We start from the raw sequence: 19,188 nt of genomic DNA on the forward strand, positions 1-19,188 counted from the left end.
TGACACCACTTTGCTATCTAATCAGGAGCTTACTGAGTGTCACTGATGCATCTTTCCGACTGTAGTTCATCAACGCATCATCACGGCTGTCGTCTGTTGCTGATGCACAGTGGTGACGTCATAATATCGACCACTCGCCACTCACACACGATTCTGCAGTGACACATATGCTCCCTCTGTAATCAAGTGAGCCGGCCGGTGTGGCAGTGCGGTTCTAGGCGCTTTAGTTTGGAACTGCGTGACCGCTACGGTCGCAGGTTCGAATCCTGCCTCGGGCATGGATGCGTGTGATGTCCTTAGGTTAGTCAGGTTTAAGTAGTTCTAAGTTCTAGGGGGCTGATGATCTCAGATGTTGAGTCCCATAGTGCTCAGAGCCGTTTTTTTTTTTTTTTGTAATCGAGTGAGCCCGACCTCATATTCTTCTTACTGAAATAATACACTGAGTGCTGAGTGCTCTGAGACATTTTCTTACCAAACGAACTGTTTTTCCATTTTTTTATGTCAGATTGTCTTTTACTCTCTGGCTTACAAGCACAAAACTGACAGTGCAGAACTTATTTTTTGGCTATATGAAGATAGTATCTGTCCTCGAAAGAACACGCTTCCCGTGAAAAGTTTCTAGAGAAGCTGCACGGTTATCAATGGTATCTGTTCTTTCGAGAACAGCCACTATCTTCATATAGTTAAAGGCTACCCGGCCCTTTACCTTCTTCTGTGCGAATGTGCACAGTTTGCTCGAACTCTTACGGGACTCGTCAGCTTAGTCTGGCACGCGTAATGAGTGAATGGGCAAATATCTGTTTGGAACATTACGAATATACGTTGTGGACAGTGGCGCTGTAGTCAGTCCTCGGTGGCTCAGGTGGATAGAGCATCTGCCATATACGCAGGAGATCCTGGGTTCGAGTCCCGGTCGGGGCACACGTTTTCAGCTGCCACCATCGCTGTATATCAACAGTACCTGTCGGCAGCTGAGGGTTTGGATTAATTATCATTTTATTTTTTGGCACTGTTTCCGACTCGACCAGCGGATCGCGTGTGCTCTGTTGGTGACACGCTAATACTTCTGTAGCGTCTTCCATCTGGGAATTCTGCCGTAGTCTGCTTAACATTCCTGCAACATATTAAAATAATACCGCAATTTTTTAATGACCATGTAAAACGAAAAGTTGTCATTTTCATATCCTATTGTAATGTCTGCTTTCTGTCGCGTTTAAATATCCGACATCGCAAACTCCCGTCTTTTAGCACTTTCTTCCAAAGATTAAGTGTATTCGGCCATTGGTCGGTCGCGTCACGTCTGTCGTAAACACGGTGCCAGAAAACAATTTAACCAATAGGTTAGGACAGAAATACAGCGTCAGACGAAGGGAATAGAGTACAGGAAATAGTGCTCGCAGTTGAGTGCTTACGGCGCTATGGCAGCATGAAACCCGTGGTAAGTTTCAACTTTTTCTACAAGATACTCCCGTTAATTAAGTGGTGGCTGCCTTGTCATTTACTTTGATCCTTCTAAGACGTGGAACAGGATCATGTGATTCTTTTCATTTCTAAAGAAGTGCGATGTGGTAAGTGAGCTAAGTAAATACATGGGGATGTATTGCTTTAAGTCATTCTTTTCCTCATTGTGAAGACTGGTTGATGCAAAGATTGTGTGTGCATATACATTTCCTGTGAATTACCTTTTATTTTGAGCAAAAACGTCCACATGTCAGACTTCGATTACGTTCCTTTAGCGCCGAAAATGCGCAGTTGCGAACCTTAGTTGCTATACTCCCATGTTTCGTACTGTCTCTCCATCCTACTCTTCAGTGTCAAACTCTTTCCCGCACTCTGTGTAACCTCGGTGGACGGCAAACCGCTCAAACAGCATTGGTTAAATTATTCAGTTTTTACGTACGATACGCAGATATTACTGAATGACTCCCAACCCGCTCGTACACTTATATTCCGCCACGTCACTGGGAAGCCAGCACGCGATGTACAAAATGACGAAATCAGCATCATATTTTCATAATGGCAGGTACTGATAGTGAACACATTTTAGACATTAATCAAATTCAGATGGTATTAATGCAGAAGCCGAGTTGATTTTTCGCTTAATTCTGCGCCTCCTACAGCCCAACAGAGCTTTGTCGCTGTCTCAGCGTCTTATTGTCGCTGCTAGCGCCGCGGAAAGTTGGCAGTTTTAACTCTCCCGCGAGTAATGGCGGTTGCATGAAGTAAATGAAAACGGTAAAAAAAAAAAGTACATGCAAGAGTTCGTCAGCGAAATAAGAGTGAATCCGTTCTTGGCGTGGGACCTAATATTTAAAATACTTGAAATATCGCTGCACTGCCGCATGAGCGATTCGCGGTTCTTTTGATGCCTTAAGAGCAGAGTTATGTTGGGAGGGATGGAAAAGCCTGCCGAATTCTCTCTGTATTTTCGTCACTTCTCCTTGGATTGCTTACATGGTGGTTGAAATGCACTCTCGCTCTTTACTTGGAGTTCCGGCGCCATTCTCTTATGGATAGACGAGAAGCTGGTGGTTTCCCGTGTCGAGTCCCGAAGTATCTATCGTTTTTGGTGCCTGACTGTGTTGCAATAAACAAAGGCGCCAACCATTCTGCGATTCGTTTGTGGTGGTCCTACACAACTCTGCAACAAAAAAGGAAGACTTTTTTCCAGGTACGTTGCTCTTGTCATCTGAAGAGGCAGAACATTTATTCATTACCTCACGTAGAATTGCGTCAGACCAAACTTTAGGTTTTTTCTCCAAGTTAATTACAAGTCTAGTTATATCACTTTGATGTTGTGCCGTAGCTTTTGAGACATCCTGTAGACTATACTAGCAGACTGTACTAGGAATTGGTACGAACGGTATATGTATCTTATCTTACAAAACCATGCCCCATCCAGGGCGAATACATCTGTTACGGTAGAATTACTGCGTACTTCCTCATTAACACACTAAATTTTTGTAAGGAATCATATCTGGTTCAAAAATGTTCAGATGTGTGTGAAACCTTATGGGACTTAACTGCTAAGGTCATCAGTCCCTAAGCTTACACATTACTTAACCTAAATTATGCTAAGGACAAACACACACACCCATGCCCGAGGGAGGACTCGAACCTCCGCCAGGACCAGCCGTACAGTCCATGACTGCAGCGCCTTAGACCGCTCGGCTAATCCTGCGCAGCTCTTATCTGGTACTTCAATCATATTTTGAAGGCGAATTCTATGGAACGACTCTCTTGTTTCGTCCAGACAGATGTTTCTATATAAAAACTGAAACATCCAGCTACGATAGAAGCTTTCTAGCTTTTACATGTACTGTTCTGGAGACAATATTTAGTGGCTTTAAGATTACTCAGTTTTGGTATCTAATGAAATTACGTTAGGTTCTGGTCATGACACATTATGGTGAGCACTTCCTTCACATACGCCATCAGGTCACATACATTACATTACCTTGACCAGTAGGTGTATATGGACACCATAAAGATGATGATTATGATGATTATTTCAGGTGAGGGGCGCTCGACATCATGGTCATCAGCACCCTGACGAAAAGTCAGCATGGGAATCTCATGGGTGGGGACGAAGGCTGCCTCACATGTGGAGCAGTTTATAATGTATTAAAGTTTGCCTCCCTTCCCCACCAATTGAGGAGTGAGGCCTGACAGTTGACAAAATTTCACCAACCTTGTGACACTGGAATTAGTATCTGCAAGGACGGTGGGCAAATCTCCATCGAGACTGAGGGCTGCCCTAATATCAGTATATAGGACACACATAGCCACAATATGCTGAACTGAAAGCGGCATACCACAAACTTCACAGAGTGGTAAATCCTCCTGCTGTAGGAGGAAGCCATGTGTTAAAGAACTATGTCTGATGCACAGTCTGCTACTCAGAACCTCCTTATAGTGGTGAGGCTGACCTGGTCCGCCGTGCTTTTGTGTTCAGTTTTAGCGACCTCAGTTTGTTTTCTGTCACCTGCAACCATGCACTCTCCCACTGACACATGATGCATCTGTCAGAAAATGAGATGATGTGCAACGGGATGGGACATTGGTGGACAGCACCATCCTGACATGCTTTGTTGCCTGCTTTGTCGACCATGTCGTTGCTCTGTATCCAATGTGACCAGGTACCCAGCGAAAGGTCAACTCCTTGCCACGATGTTTGAGCTGCTGTAAGGAGTCATGGATTGATGCCTGTCAGATTCAGATCCTTGAGACAGTATGTAGCACATATCCCAAATGACTTGGTCGCATGGGGCCGATTCCTGAATAGCCATTAAAAAGTGGGCTGGGCCACTAAACTAATTGTCAGTGACTGAGGTGATGCAGAGATTTTCAGCGCCTGTCGAGCCAAAAGGATACGTCGCCAAATCCAGAGTGGTGGTTCAGTAGCCTCTGCACACAGACTCGGGATTGGGCTGGTCCAAAACGCTTCAGCCGATAACCAAACGGCCTTATGGTGGACACCATCTAACATCTTGAGGTAGAAAGGACAGTCTGATCTGTAGGCCACGCTGCTTTGTTCATAGGTCCTTCAGGTGTGCGAGACAAGTCAATATGGAGCTAAATTATAAACCCAAAAAGCGTATAGTTCCTTGAAAACGTAAAATATTGTCCCCCATTGTGAGCACTGGTTGGTTAAATTTTCGACAAGCACTGTTAAAATTGACAGATGCAGTTTTCTAAGGTGAGAATCGAAAACCAGTTGTCCTGGCTCAGGTTTCCAGCCTCCTAATGGCCAACTGTAGCTGCCTCGCCGTAATTTTAAAATCCAAGGAAGAGAAGCAAACAAAGATCATTTGACAGGGCTTCTGACTGTAGAGGCAATGTCATTGATAGCGATGGCAAACAATGTGACACTGAGAGCACTGCCTTGGCAGACCCCATTCTCTTGAACATAGCAGTCAGACAAGGCATAACTAATGGGCTATCGAAAACGCCTGTTCTCAAGAAAAGATTGGGTAAGAAGTGGCACGTGTCCACATAGTCCCCATTCATGAAGTTGTGAAGGATGTTGTACCTCCAAGTAGTATCATGTGCTTTTCGGGTTAAAAAAACATAAAAACCAAATGGTTCCAGCATGAGGACATGTCGCCGTCTCCGGTAGAATTAAGTTGTTAAGGGTGGGACAGTAGCGCCTGAAACCGCACTCGGAGTGCCTCAGGTGACTTGGGAATCGAGCAGTCAGACAAGGCAGTAGTTGACCATGCGTTCAAGAGTCTTACTCATACAACTGATAAAGGATACACTCTGGTAACTGTTAGGGGCACTACTCTCCTTGCCTGGCTTCCAGAATTGAATTAATATAGCCTTCTTCCAAGTCATGGGGTACCGTCCATCAAACTAGATCTGATTAAAACAAGAAAGGAGCTGTTCTTTCACTTCAGGGCCCAGATGACGAAGCATGGCATAACGGATCTCATCAGGTCTGGAGCAGTGTCTCTGACTTCAGACAAAGTGAATTCCAGTTCCCACATGGAGAATGGAAGGTTGTAGACTTCCTCATTATGCGAGAAGAAATTGAGCGTCCTCATCTCTGCAGTCCTATGGAACACCTGAAAAACAGGGGCTTGTCTGGATGACAAAGTGACATTAAGAAAAGTGTTCAGCTAAAACCTGAGCCATGTCTTCTGACGTGTTCACAAAGACCCCATTACTTAACAAGGCTGTAAGGGGACGTGTACTGCCCCCACCTGAAATCCATCTTATTCATTCCCAAACTTGCACAGTGAAGGTGGACCAATTAATGGAAGTCACGAATTCTCTCCAGGAAGCCTTTTTCCATTCATTTAACATTCTCCTCGGATGTGCTCTCGCAGATCTGAATACATGAAGGTTTTCTGGACAATGTTTGAAGTTCTACAGAGCTGTTCATCTGGCCCTGATTGTCAGTCAACAGTTGTCAATCGACCAAGGTACAGGCCGCCGTCTGAGGTGGTTACTAGATTGGGGGATGGGCTCTGCAGCAGCTCCTTGGATCTCACGAGTGATAAGGACCATTGTCTCTTGTGCACAATCCTTTTGTTCAAAAATAGTCTTTCGACTATACTGCAACCAATTCTCCCTTTGTATCATCCATCTACATGGTCCCCTGTCAGCCAGCGTCCTAGTTGTCATACGGATCCGCATTGGGTAGTGGTCACTAGAAAGTAAATCTGGAGCCACTTCCCACAGAACTGAATCTGCAAGAGCTCCAGAACAAAAGCAAAGGTCAATGGCTGAAAAAGTACCTATAGCTGTGGAAGCATGTGTCATATGACCCGTGTTGAGAAGGCAGATATTCTCAGAATGGACAAGTCGCCTGATCATACGACCTCTGCAGCAAGTGGTAGCCAAGCCCCACAGCACTTTGTGTGCACTGAAGTCCTCCACAAGGAGGTATGGGCATGGGAGTGCCCGGAAGAGTTCTGCCAGCGCATCTGCATCCAAAAACATCATTAGGCAGAAGGTGCAAAGAACACAGTGTGATATTAAAGCGTGCAAGAACTTTTACAGCAATTGCTTGCATGGCCTGTCTCCTGTAGTATCATCCTTGCTGTATGGGTGATAACCCTGTAATGTGGGTGTCTTGGTGACTTTAAGATGGGTTTCTTGTAAGTAGATGTCCTGGAGTAGGAACTGTAATTCTTCCAAATGTGAGCGATATATATTACAATTCCACTGCAATACATGTGGGGGCCATTTTTTAGCAATGGTTGGTCTTTTCTTTCACACTCCGAAGCACTGATTTACTGGGGAGGTCAGGAGGAATGTTAGCCAGTTCCCGGCTCTCCTATTCCTCCAATTGGATATCCTCCAGAGCATAGTCCCAATCAGAGAGGGAGAGCGATCGCCTATCTGAAGGTTTAACTACCGCTTTCTTGGATTAGGAACTACTTTTCGAAGGACGTTTTTCTTTACTGATGGGAGGATGTCGTTGCCTGGGATGCGGGGATGGCTTAGTTGGCTTGTAATGGTGGTTAATGGTATGTGGCTTAGGTGGTAAGCCCACTGCTGACTGTTTCCAAACGACTTCAGCTTCGAGTGGAGCGTTTCCCTCACAGGTACACCGACAAGTGCATGTGCTCTTACTTGAAGCTGTGGTCTGAGTGTGTGGAGTCATCACACTTAGCGACAGCGTATTAAGGGCTGGCGCAAAGGAAGTAGCGAAAACGGGAGGTTGCGTAGCTTTGAAAGCTTTTATAGCTGCACCATAGGGTATGTGCTTCTTTACTTTCAACTCCTGAATTTCTTTTCCTCGTTGTAATCCCCAAACTTTCTGCTCTACACTGGGTGATGCCTCGAGCAGTTTACACATTTCGAAGGAAGTTTACAAGAATTGCCTGATTCGTGAGGTGAGCCTCCACAATGGCCACACATAGCCCTGTCATTACATCCAATAGTGGTATGGCCAAATCTTTGACATCTGTAGCATTGCATTAGGTTAGGTACAAATTTTCGAACCGTAATATGGATATTGCCTGCAAGGATATGTTCAGGTAATTCCAGATTACTAAACGTTAGAGTAAGAGTCGCCGATTGTTCCAATTTGCCATTGACTCTCCTCATTTAGTTCTACATTTCAGTGACGTCCATATTTTTCCATTCTTCACGTAACTCTGTAGGGTCCATCTTCATTATATTAGAGCAGGTAACCACAACGTTACTAAAGTTACGAGATTTATGCAACTAGGACCCGATTGGAGAGTCACCTATGGCCTTACATCCCAGTAGCTTAGATATTTGGGTTGATTTAGCAGTTTCAAATAAAAGTGCAACGTAACCTGCCTACCGATGGTACTGATAAAATTCAACTGGGTAGGATGTTTGCAGTCGCTTATCGTGTCCTAATGCTTCTGCAGGTTATCGTCTGTTGTACTGGTTTACAAAAGTCGTGTGCTCCACGAAATTACAGGCCCCTGCAAGTACTGCTGGGGTATTAGTAATCTTTAGTGTGTGGGTTTAACTTACCTGTAAAAACTTGAAAGCAATGGATAACGCAATTTTTATAACCACTACAGAAGGCAGCTATGCATGGCTTAACAGGATGTATAGAGCTTTGGTTATACTTATGCAACTGAGGTAGTGACTAATTTGTCGGAGTTTGCCTGTCATCTCTAAGTGATATTCTATCACTTACTATTTTCCATTTTCTAGAGAGGTTTCACGTATTCTTTAAGCTGTTAATGATAAACGGAGGAAATAATGAGTAGAGGATCTCGGTTAGTTGATATTTATTGACTACCTGTAGCATTTGAACAATTAGCCATGTATCTATTGGAACTAATTACTGCCCATCCTCAGCAATCGCAACATGTTATACATCATGACAAATAGTCCCTCTAATAAACACGACTTAACTTTCACCACGTAATTATGGAAAGGGAGAGGGTCGCGAAGACCTGGCTACGGTGGAATTTTATGCAGGCACACGCTTGTACCTAAAGCCGTACCTTCTATTGCTATTAAATTTAATTACTATAGGCCACGCAGAAACAAGTTCAGCAAAAGACACTACAAGTGGACTCGGCCAGGGTGGAAGCGTATCTGCCCAATTATTTCAAACTTTATTAAAAAGTGCGTCGTAGAAGTGGTAGCAAGTGGTTCACTTGACCCTGACTGGCAGTTTTGGTTTAATCCTGCATTCCAAAACAATTCCATGTTACTGAGCTGGGAGTGCAAGAACATTCACTATCGTGTGGCGGGAAAATTTTGCAAGTCTCCATCCCAACAGAATAAATGTCAATAAAATCACAGCCATCTGCGGTACAATAGTTTACCCTGAACATTTGTTAGTATACTTCAGTGTATTTAAATCAAAGTAGTTATGGGGCCACAAGAAGCACGGACTATCAAATGGCGGGAAAAATTATGTAAATCCCCATTTCATCAATAGGCATTAAAATCGGAACTTTACAGAGGTACAAGGTGATATGGTTCTACTCAATTCTGGATTTATCGTTAAGTAGGAGTGGGAGAGGGAGGGCTAGGCCAAGTTCCCGGGGAATCGAGCAATAAAGGCTCCGACAGAGATAGCGAGTGGTGCGCCTTAGAATAGACAACTCCAAGATACAGCATACGAGGTCACGGTTGGGTGCGGAACATCGGAAACCAATGTCGGCCCTGCAATTATCATAAATACAGACGATTCTTGTCTTTCCAAACCTTAAGTCGGAAGAATGTACATAAAAGGATATACCAAAGTTATGGTCACTAGGCAATCAAACCAACAACCAGGGCACAAAGCTCAATAATGATAGGTTCATTCTCAGACCTGTTACGATCAAACATACATACACACACACACACACACACACACACACACACACACACACACACACACAGGATTTAAACAGCACGTATGAACATAAAACTAGGAAAATGTAATCAACCAAGCAACAAGCCCAGAATACTACATATGATGGCCGTAAGTTACCAGGTAAACCTGTTGCGGGTAAGACTATTAAATGTCCAGAATTATTTTACCTTTTAAATATTAACAGACATAAATAAAGGACTACAACAAGATAGTCGTTGAAACAACAAGTAGCAGGTGTTACTGACATCATTAATACTTAGTCGCCTTACCCGCTACGACCCAGCATACACATACATAAAAAGGGCTTAAACAGCAACGTATTAAAAAAACTACAACTATGTAATCAACCAAGTCACAAGCGCAGAGTACAACTGCTAGTGGCTGTAAAACATTTGGTAGTAACAGTATTTTCAACTGTACACTGATTGAACACTAAACGGCACTCCGTCGAAAGGCTCTTCTTGTAGCATGCCGTTAAAAAAAAATTGTCATTCAACGGTGCACGTCAATAACAACAGGAAATATCAATGGCGCTCTGTCGAAAGGTAGTAATCTTACCGAGTTATTAAAAATCACAGAGCAACGACGTATTTGCTTAAAACAGTAATTTCAACTGTACGCTCATTGAACACTCAACAGCGTTCTGTCAAAAGGCTCTCATTGTTGCTTGCCGTTAAACAAATTTATTTACTAAGATGGTATCTGTTCTTTCGCACACGTCCGGCCACTTGACCATCTTCTTCTTCTTCTGTGCGAATGCCCAAACAGTACCCGAAGTCTTACGGGAATCGGCAATGCGCCGCGAGTAATAAGTATATTCGTAGTGCGGCACAATAGGTTGAGGATGTGGGTTTCGCGGGAGGCGTGCCAGAGATAAATCCCTGCAGTCGAGCTATCCTCTGTGTTCTCGGTGGCTCAGATGGATAGAGCGTCTGTCATGTAAGCAGGAGATCCCGGGTTCGAGCCCCGGTCGGGGCACACATTTTCATCTGTCCCCGTTGACGTATGTCAACGCCTGTAAGCAGCTAAGGGTGTTCATTTGATTATAGTTAAACAAATTGCCATTCAACAGTGGACGTTAACAACATCAGCAAAATTCGGGGAACACTACCAGAAAGCCACGACGTGAATGCGCAAGATGCGAACTTGCAGATCAAGTTGACAATATACCATTTAACGGTGAACACACATACGTGACCACAGGCAGATTCAAACTGTCAAGGAGGTAATCTCACCGGTATAGCCTTGCTAGCAACAAAATAAATAGCGAACAACCGGCACATTATAGCAACCATGAGTGTAGTCTACGTGAGGCAGCTTCGAATACCAATGGCCACCGTTCCACAGATGAACGGCAGCAGTTTAAACCACAACGTCCTCTTTGGGATGTCGGGTGGGGGGAGGGGGCACAATACATAAGGAAAGAGAAACCACAAGAAGCCAGGAACTCGATAATACAAACGGCAGAATGTCATGCCTCCAGGCACATCACCTCAACAGCATTCTGGATGAGTCGCAACACAAACCGCGATGACGACTCGTTTCCCATCTCCAAACAGCTTATTGTACGATACAGTCCCACTCGCGAAATGCGGCCGTCCACGTGGGCCACCTACCACCAACTGCCCGTACGCTAGTATGTCCTCTCTCTCCGAAAGCTGCCAGTAATCGCGCGCTAAGCACCGTGACCCCCTCTGGCGATGCGCCAGAGGAAAGAGAGCACAGCTCAACCTCTTCGTTTCGAGATAAAGTTAGAGGGGGAAGGGGGGGAGTGAATAGCAAAAGATGGCAGCATGGCAACTTAGGCTTTAGTTTGACTAACACGCACCCGAATGAACCTATGGTTAGCAAGGTTTTAAACCAGGAAGTTGACTGGACCCATTGGCTGACGGACCTGGCATGAGCCAATAAAATGGGGGGCTAACTTACCGACACTAGGTGCTCCCCTGGTCACATGGGCGTTAAAGTTACATACAAAAACCTGATCCCCTACCTTTATTTGGACCGGCACCCTACCACAGCTATAGCGCTAAGCTTGCCAGAGGTGTGCTTGCTTAATACTGCGCCTAGCGTTCTCCCAATTGCACTTAATTTGATGCGGATCCAAATTTGGTGGTAAGAGGTCCTTGATATTCCACAGATTGGCTAGGGGAGTATTAATTGGGTAAGCAAGAATGAGGGAGGTCGGGGGTCGCGCCGGAAGCCTCATGCTGAGCAGTGGTAAAAGCAAGATTGAACTATGGCAGTGACAAATTCCACTTGTTCAGCACACTGGCATGATAAATAATTAAGGCTGCCTTTAGGTTCTGGCTGCAGATAGTAAGGTGTGGTGGTAACATGTTTGATGGAATTATTAAAGTAGACCCTGGAAAACCTTTTTTGAAATAAAGCTGGGTGCATTGTTGCTGACCAGGAGTCATGTGAAGTGGCTAAAGGCATCCACAATGACCAAAATATAGCGGTTCTCGTTCTTGGTCCTGGGTAAGGATCCCATGTGATCAATGAAGACCTTATCCATGGGGGTAACCTCTCGGTCGGATTGCAATAATCCCTGACGAATGTTATTTCCCGGTTTCCCTATTTTACAGGCCTCACATTGCCTAATTAATCAACGGACATCCTTATAAATCGCGGGCCAGGTGAAATGCTGGCTCGTTTTGGCCACCCCTAAATATCCGCCTACGAGTGAAGTATGAAAATACTTAAAGGTGGGCTTACCAAGGCTCTGGGGCAAGCAAATCCTACCCTGATTGGACCTGCCAAACCGACGACATATGACTCCTCTCTGTAAGGTGTAACCATGGACCTCCTCCCCATTCAACAGGGCCCACCTAATGAGCCCCAAGATGGGATCCTGTGACTGCTGTACTTTGAGGTCAACAAATTGTTCAGGGATCTCGGACAGGACAGTTCCAACGAGGATAGCGTCCTGGCAGGTGTCCTTTTTAAGATCTTCCCCTTTCTCCTCAAACATGCGACTCAGCACATTGGCGACCTGGTTCTCGGCCCCTTTAATATGGCGAACCTTAAAAGAGAAAGACGATATGCATACTGTCCACCTAGCAATAGGCCCTGTTTTTTTGGGTCTGACTAATGCTCAGCTTAATGCCTGGTTATCCATCTTGAGGTCGAACTCCCTATGCTCGAGATAGAATTTAAACTTCTCAAGGACGAACAAAACAGTGAGAGCTTCACATTCGTACATGGAGTACTTCAATTCGGCTTCGGACAGACACCTAGAGGCGAAGGCCACAGGGTGACTATCCTCCTCAATTTGCTGCAGGAGGACGGCAGCAATGCCGATGCTTGATACGTCGGTCTGGATAATGATTCGGTGAATGAATCAGGGATGGCCAAGACCGGGGGGGTTGGTGAGGGCAATTTTCAGGGCGTCAAAGGCGGCTTGTTGCCTCTCTCCCAAAACAAAGCTCACCCCTTTCTTGTGTAAGTTGTTAAGTAGGGCAGCTAGCTGAGCAAAATTCGGCACAAACTTCCTGAAATAATTGGCCATCCCGATCAAACTTGCGACGCCCTTCTTACTGGTGGGCGGATGAAAATTTCTAAGACTGGTGGTCCGCTCCTGATCAATGCAGATTCCGTCATGAGAAACCACATGCCCAAGGAAGGAAATTTGTTTTCTGGCCAACGCGATCTTGGACGGTTTAACGGTCAGACCAGCACGCCACAATCTCTCCAGAATGGATTCCAAATGATTTAAGTGTTCGTCAAAGGTCTTACTGTAGATGACTATGTAATCCAAATAATTATAATGGAATTCAGACTTCATATCACCAAATACACTGTCCAAAAGGCGAAATGAAACAGCGGCTACTAGCGGGATCCTAGAAGATCCCAGACAGGGTCCCCACACTGAGCGGATAGAACAAACGCAAAATGGTAGCTTCCAGCACCCCCAGCACCTCAGATGCAGCTGGAGACGCACGACCAACCAGAGAAAATGTTGAATTTTGTCAATACTGTCAATGACGAGCTGGGTGACATCTCAGAGCAAATGCATGACCAGGTTCGGCAACCTGGCAAACTCTACCATCACCTCTCCCTCCGGTACGCCAGCACCTTGCTGTTGGGGACTGCCTGGATGGAGTGTTTGGTTATGCATAACTTCGAATTCTTCCTCTATCCCAATAGTACTGGCTTTGGCTTGTAACTGAGTATTTCTGATAATGATAGCTAACTCGTCTATGTCTTCCTTGGATCATTTATCGGTTTGCATGGAGCTAAGATCACCTGATCTGGCCCACCAGTGACAAAGTTGGGTCTGAATTCTTGCCCTTTGTTTCGAAGTGACTAGAGTACTCTCGAGAAAATTCAAGTTTTTCTCGAGCTGGTCAACAGCCTGCTCAGTCAAAAGTATAACTTGGTCAACCTTCCCCAGGATGACAGTAGAAATGACAACTGGCTCATGTAATGTAGCCCGCAACCTATTTACTAACTCGGTTACGGTCCCCTGGGTTGACGAATGGTGAGCTCATAATGCAGATGGTCAATTTTTAAGTATGACAACCCTGGACAGCTCCTGGTGGCCATGCTCGTTTGAAACCCGAAACGCTATGCTCGTAATCCGGAAAAAACCACGCTCTGCTACCATTGATATGGTCCTACTCAAGTCTGGATCAATCGTTAAGTGGGAGTGGGAGGCGTAGGCCAAGTTCCGAGGAATCGAGCAATACAGGCTCTGACAGAGATAGCGAGTGGTGCGTCTCAGAATAGACAGCTTGCTTAATACAAAAAACCAGAACTATGTTATCTTGCTGACAGCGCTAATAATCAGTCGCCAGACCTGCTGCGACCCAACATATACGTACATAAAAAGGGCTTAAATAGCAACACACACACACACACATATATAACTAAAACTATGCAATCAACCAAGTCACAAGCGCAGAGTACAACTGCTTGCGGCTGTAAAACATTTGGTAATAGCAGTATTTTGAACTGTACGCTCATTGAACACTCAACGTTGCTTTGTCGAAAGGCTCCTCTTGTTGCTTGCCATTAAACAAACTGTCATTCAGAGGTGCACGTTAATAACAACAGGAGAATTTGGGGAACACTACAAGAAAGCCACAACACGAATCCGCAAGATGCGAACTTGCAGATCAAGTTGACAATATATCATTTAACGGTGTACACACACGCTAGCACAGGCAGATTCAATCTGTCAAATGGTGAGTGTCGCCTCACCAATCTCGCCGATGCAACCTTGCAAGCAGCAAAATAAACAGCGAACAACCGGCACATACCAGCAACCAAGAGTCTAGTCTGCGTGAGGCAGCTTCGAATACCAACGGCCACAGTTTAAACCACCACGTCCTCTTTAAGGGGAGGGGGGGGGGGGGGTACATACATATGGAAAGAGCAATCTTACCACAAGAAGCTGGGAATGGGACAATACAAACGGCCCTTCTGGATGAGTCGCAACACAAACTGAGACGAGGCGTGGCTTCCCACCTCAAAACAGCTCTCTATACGATACAGTGCCACTCGCGATATGCAGCCGTCCGCGCGGGTCGCCTACCACCACCTGCCCGTACGCTGGTACGTCCTCTCTCTCCGAAAGCCGCCAGCGATCGCACGCTGAGCACCGTGACCCCCTCTGGCGATGCGCCAGAAGAAAGAGAGCGTGGCTCACAAGAGTTTAACCCGAGTATTTTCTGTAATACACTTCGTTATAAGCAAGTCAAATAGTTAAGGAGGGCACAAGTAACATTTACTAACTATCACCTTGGTACTAGTTCACACACGTGGTCAAGTTTGGGGTAGCCAACAGAACTGCAAAAATTCTCACAAGATTTTTTTTGTCGTATCTTCCACTCTCGCACTACCGTATAATTATTTACTTGTACCTTGTATCATTGATATGTCCCACCTTCCTGTTATCGACCGTTGACACAGTTTCGCGCCAAAGTGAATACGCACGCATTTCATGATTCAGAGTTCTTTTTGTCCGCACAAATTTACCTTTTCGGAATTGAGCTACACGAAACTGTAGTGACGCTACTATACGTTTTTGGAACGAACCTACACTTTACTAATGCGGCGGTTGCTCCAACCGACCACATGGCGGGAAACTAATTACACAAATAAAACATATCAGAAATCAGAAAGATCCCCCAAAATATCGCTGTGAAAGAAACACATTAACGTACATTAAATGAATTAACTTTCCATTACGCTCAGAGCAATAATACGACTGTGAGCTTAAGGCCCATGGTGCGTACCTGACCGAGGATGAAACGCAAAGTTCTTAATGAAATTTAATCAAATTAAAAAAAATAAACTCCCTTATGCGGGTTTCAAGGTAATCTCCCATTTGATTTCAACATCTGGACCTTAGTAACGAACAGATTTGCAACACCCTAATACCTTTGATAATACTATCATAAAACGGAGAGGTAAGCCTTGAATGCCTGCACAGCGCCGCTACACAGGAACCACTGTACTGCAGGCCACATCACCTAACCATTCGACGTTCAAAAGCGGGTGTGGAGGGGGTGGTTCGCCAACCTGACCCAATACGCGTGCCTTCGCGACCTCCCTGACATTTTGTCTTCGTCAAACTTGTTTGCGCTTGAGTGTTGGTTAGTACTACCCTACCACAGAACCACTCTACTCAACCGACTCTGACTAAATCTTTCTGCTACTTCACATAATTTCTCACTCATGCAGCCCAGGTCGCGCAAGGGAAAGGATGCAAGAAACGTGGCAAACGTTAAATAAAATAAATAAATAAATAAACGACGCTTGGTCAATTTTGTCCTACTCGTTACCAACTGATTTATCTCTGCAGAGAAAAACCCTCTCGCTATTAATTCTCTTGCACCGGAAATTTAATGAGAAAGATATGGAACGATAGAACAAGATCGTTTCACTTTAACTGGACAGAACGGCCTCGATTCTGAAAGGCAGGCTACTTGAGTCACGTAGGCACACAGGAACTTGTTCTGGGAGACAACTTGTAGAGATTTGACTGGTTCCTTTGAAATAAAATTTTTTGATCCAACTCCCTAAAATATTCTACACAACGGCTACAGCCAGCAGGTTACGAACAGTATAATTAGAATAGTAGAAGCGTGAACTATTAATTCAAAATTAACTTTTTCTGAATAATTATTGTGCTAAAAAACAAAATTTTTTTCATCTGTTATTTATTCTTACTCATTCTCCTATATAGGGTACTTTCCCGATGTTTCATTATTCCGAGTAAACTTGCTATAAAATTATCTGAAGTGCTTTATTCTCTGTCTACAGGCACTAACTTTCATATTTGAACCTAAGTCTGAAAATAATTGTTATGAGTAATTTTTTAAAGTGAAAATGAGTAATGAAGTTTTGAGTAAAGTACAGAAATGAAATACAGTAAAGTACAAAAAGTTATGAAAAGAAAATTGCTTATGAAGCTGAGTAACACTGAAGTAGGATTTCATACACATACTGAATGACAATAGAGAGTGAGCACACCCTCCCTTACTTTGGCTTTTGACAAATCATTTGTTAAGAGAAAGCTGTAAAGATGCTATTAGCATATTTAAGTATTTAGTTTGTTGGTTACACAGAGTCATAGAAGTCCTCCCTGGCTGTTTTTTTAATTTTAACACATAACAATAATTAAAAATTTGCGGCCTTTCTAGATTGAAACTATATATGTATGTATGTGGTGTAGTAGCTAAAAGATTGGTGTGTCTTTCTCAGATGCATATCCTCATAGTTATTTGTAAAGTTAAATTAGGGAACAGCAGGAAAGTAGACCATTTTAGTTCTTCTGCTTTTCTGAAACTTAACCATTTCTTTGTCTAGATAAGCTGGCGACCGTAAATCCATTAAACAAACCTCTTATTGAACTTGGTACAGAAAGATCCTGGATTTAGTATTACTCTATTTTTTCTTCATTTCTTTCTAACAGGTAGAAAAGGTGGAAAAGTTACTAATAGTCTGATTCCTGTACTCATTAGTCTCACATCACTGTCAAATCCTGTGAAAGGGAAAACATTATACTGTATGCACAATTCCCCATATAATAGTGTTACACATGTCTTTTCCATTAGCAGGACTATTTGTTCAATTGAAGTACAGGATGATTTTTCTTTCCACTGTGTACAAACTCTAGGGATTGATCGATGAGGAGATACGGAACAAAAAATGTGTAATGAATTTATGTCCAGAAATGCATTGTTTCCATACAAGAGACCATTTATTCAATCATACGTTGTTATAGAGGCTGCGGTCTGACGCACGCTGTACCGTGCAGCCACAGCTACAGTGTCTGTAGAAAATGGTTTCCATTTGCCTCAACACATGAGTGTAAGCGCCATAGCATGTTCTGTCTCACTCCTCGACATCGGCCAGGCTGCATCTGAACAGTGCCAAAGGCAGCATGAATATGGTGCTCCTGCGTCTCTACATCTTGAATGGGCTCTGCATACACGATACTTTTCGGATGGCCTCAAAACTAGAAATCGCACAGGTTAAGATCCGGTGGATGAGTAGGTCATGCAACTGGACCCTCTGATCTGATCCACCGACCAGGGAAGACACGATTGAGATGCATCCGGACATTTACGGCGAAGTGGGCTGGAGTACCGTCATGTAGAAGCAATGTAACCCTTCGAATCATCATTGTCACTTCTTACAGCAGGGGAGGAAAAGCCACCCACAAGAAACGCCGATAGTTCGGGCCTGTTAGACGAAGTGGAAGGAAGACTGGTCCAAAAATATGGTCGCTAGCTATCCTGGCCCACACATTCTGGCTGCACCGATGCTGATGATTCACCATCACCATAATGGGCGGTTCTGAATACATCCCACAGATGACTATTGAAGACACCACTCCATGTAAAGATGGCCTCCATCTGTGAATAGGATGGATGACACAAATCCCAGAATCGTGGTTGCCTGGTGAAGACACGAGTAACAAAACTTGCTCCGGGTGTGAACAGTCTGTCGCTAGTATGCCCTGCACACGCTGTAAAAGATAAGGGTAGTAAGAATTGTCAGGGAGAATGTTCCACACCGTCATCTGGCTTACCTTGTACTGGCGGGCCAACCGCCAGGAAGTGACATGGCGATCGTCTTCCTCAGTATTAGTCATATTTTCTTCCAAGTCTGGTATCCGAACATTTCAGATACAACCTTCATGATTTCCTGCTTCCTGAAACGATCCTGTCTAAGACAAATGGCGAAACACGGTTGCAAACAGTGTAGCTATGGTTGCCATGTGCGGCGACAGGTCTCCTGATACAACCTTGCTGCCCATTGCCCATTGCCATTTGCCTTTCCGTAAGTAAACACCATGTCGCCAAGATCTCCATTCGAATACGGAACTATTGTGTACACATCCACTACAAGGTGAGCAAGCAAGAAAAGCGAATCAGACACAACATCATCAACTGCTAGGGCGTGAGATATGAAGAACAGTAGCACCCTCTAGGAGAAAACCTGGCTGCACAGTACAGCACGTATTAGACTGCAGTTTCTGTAACACAGTATGGTTGAATAAATGGTCTCTAGCCGAACACCCTGCATTTCTGCACATAATGTAATTAGATCTTTTTTGTTCCGTATCCTCTCATCGATCAATCCGTAGAGTTTGTACTTGAAAGAAAAATTCACCCTGTATCGTGCTATATGTGGCGCCCATGAGAGTAAAAATCCTTTCACAGGTGTAACATTATCGGTATAGTATTAATGTAACAGCACTTGGTAGTGTTGTACTTGGCGCCTGGTGAAAGTCCTTTTACAATACTAAAACGTCCAGAGGTAGCCTAGTATTGTTTTACATATCAAAGATAGGTAAGATTTTTTGGAAAAAGGAAACAAGTTTCAGTGGCACGAATTTGTTATAGAGCAGTAAAAAACAG

At 44.3% G+C, this 19,188-nt stretch overlaps 1 non-coding gene across 1 annotated transcript; it reads left to right on the plus strand.

The window, feature by feature from the left end:
- Nucleotides 1-847: 847 nt before the first annotated feature.
- On the plus strand, nucleotides 848-921 carry Trnai-uau. The gene has a single exon. It is a non-coding gene; the product is annotated as a tRNA-Ile (tRNA).
- Nucleotides 922-19,188: the final 18,267 nt, after the last annotated feature.

The sequence above is a fragment of the Schistocerca americana genome, chromosome 11, assembly GCF_021461395.2.
Source record: "Schistocerca americana isolate TAMUIC-IGC-003095 chromosome 11, iqSchAmer2.1, whole genome shotgun sequence".
NCBI classification, from domain to species: domain Eukaryota; kingdom Metazoa; phylum Arthropoda; class Insecta; order Orthoptera; family Acrididae; genus Schistocerca; species Schistocerca americana.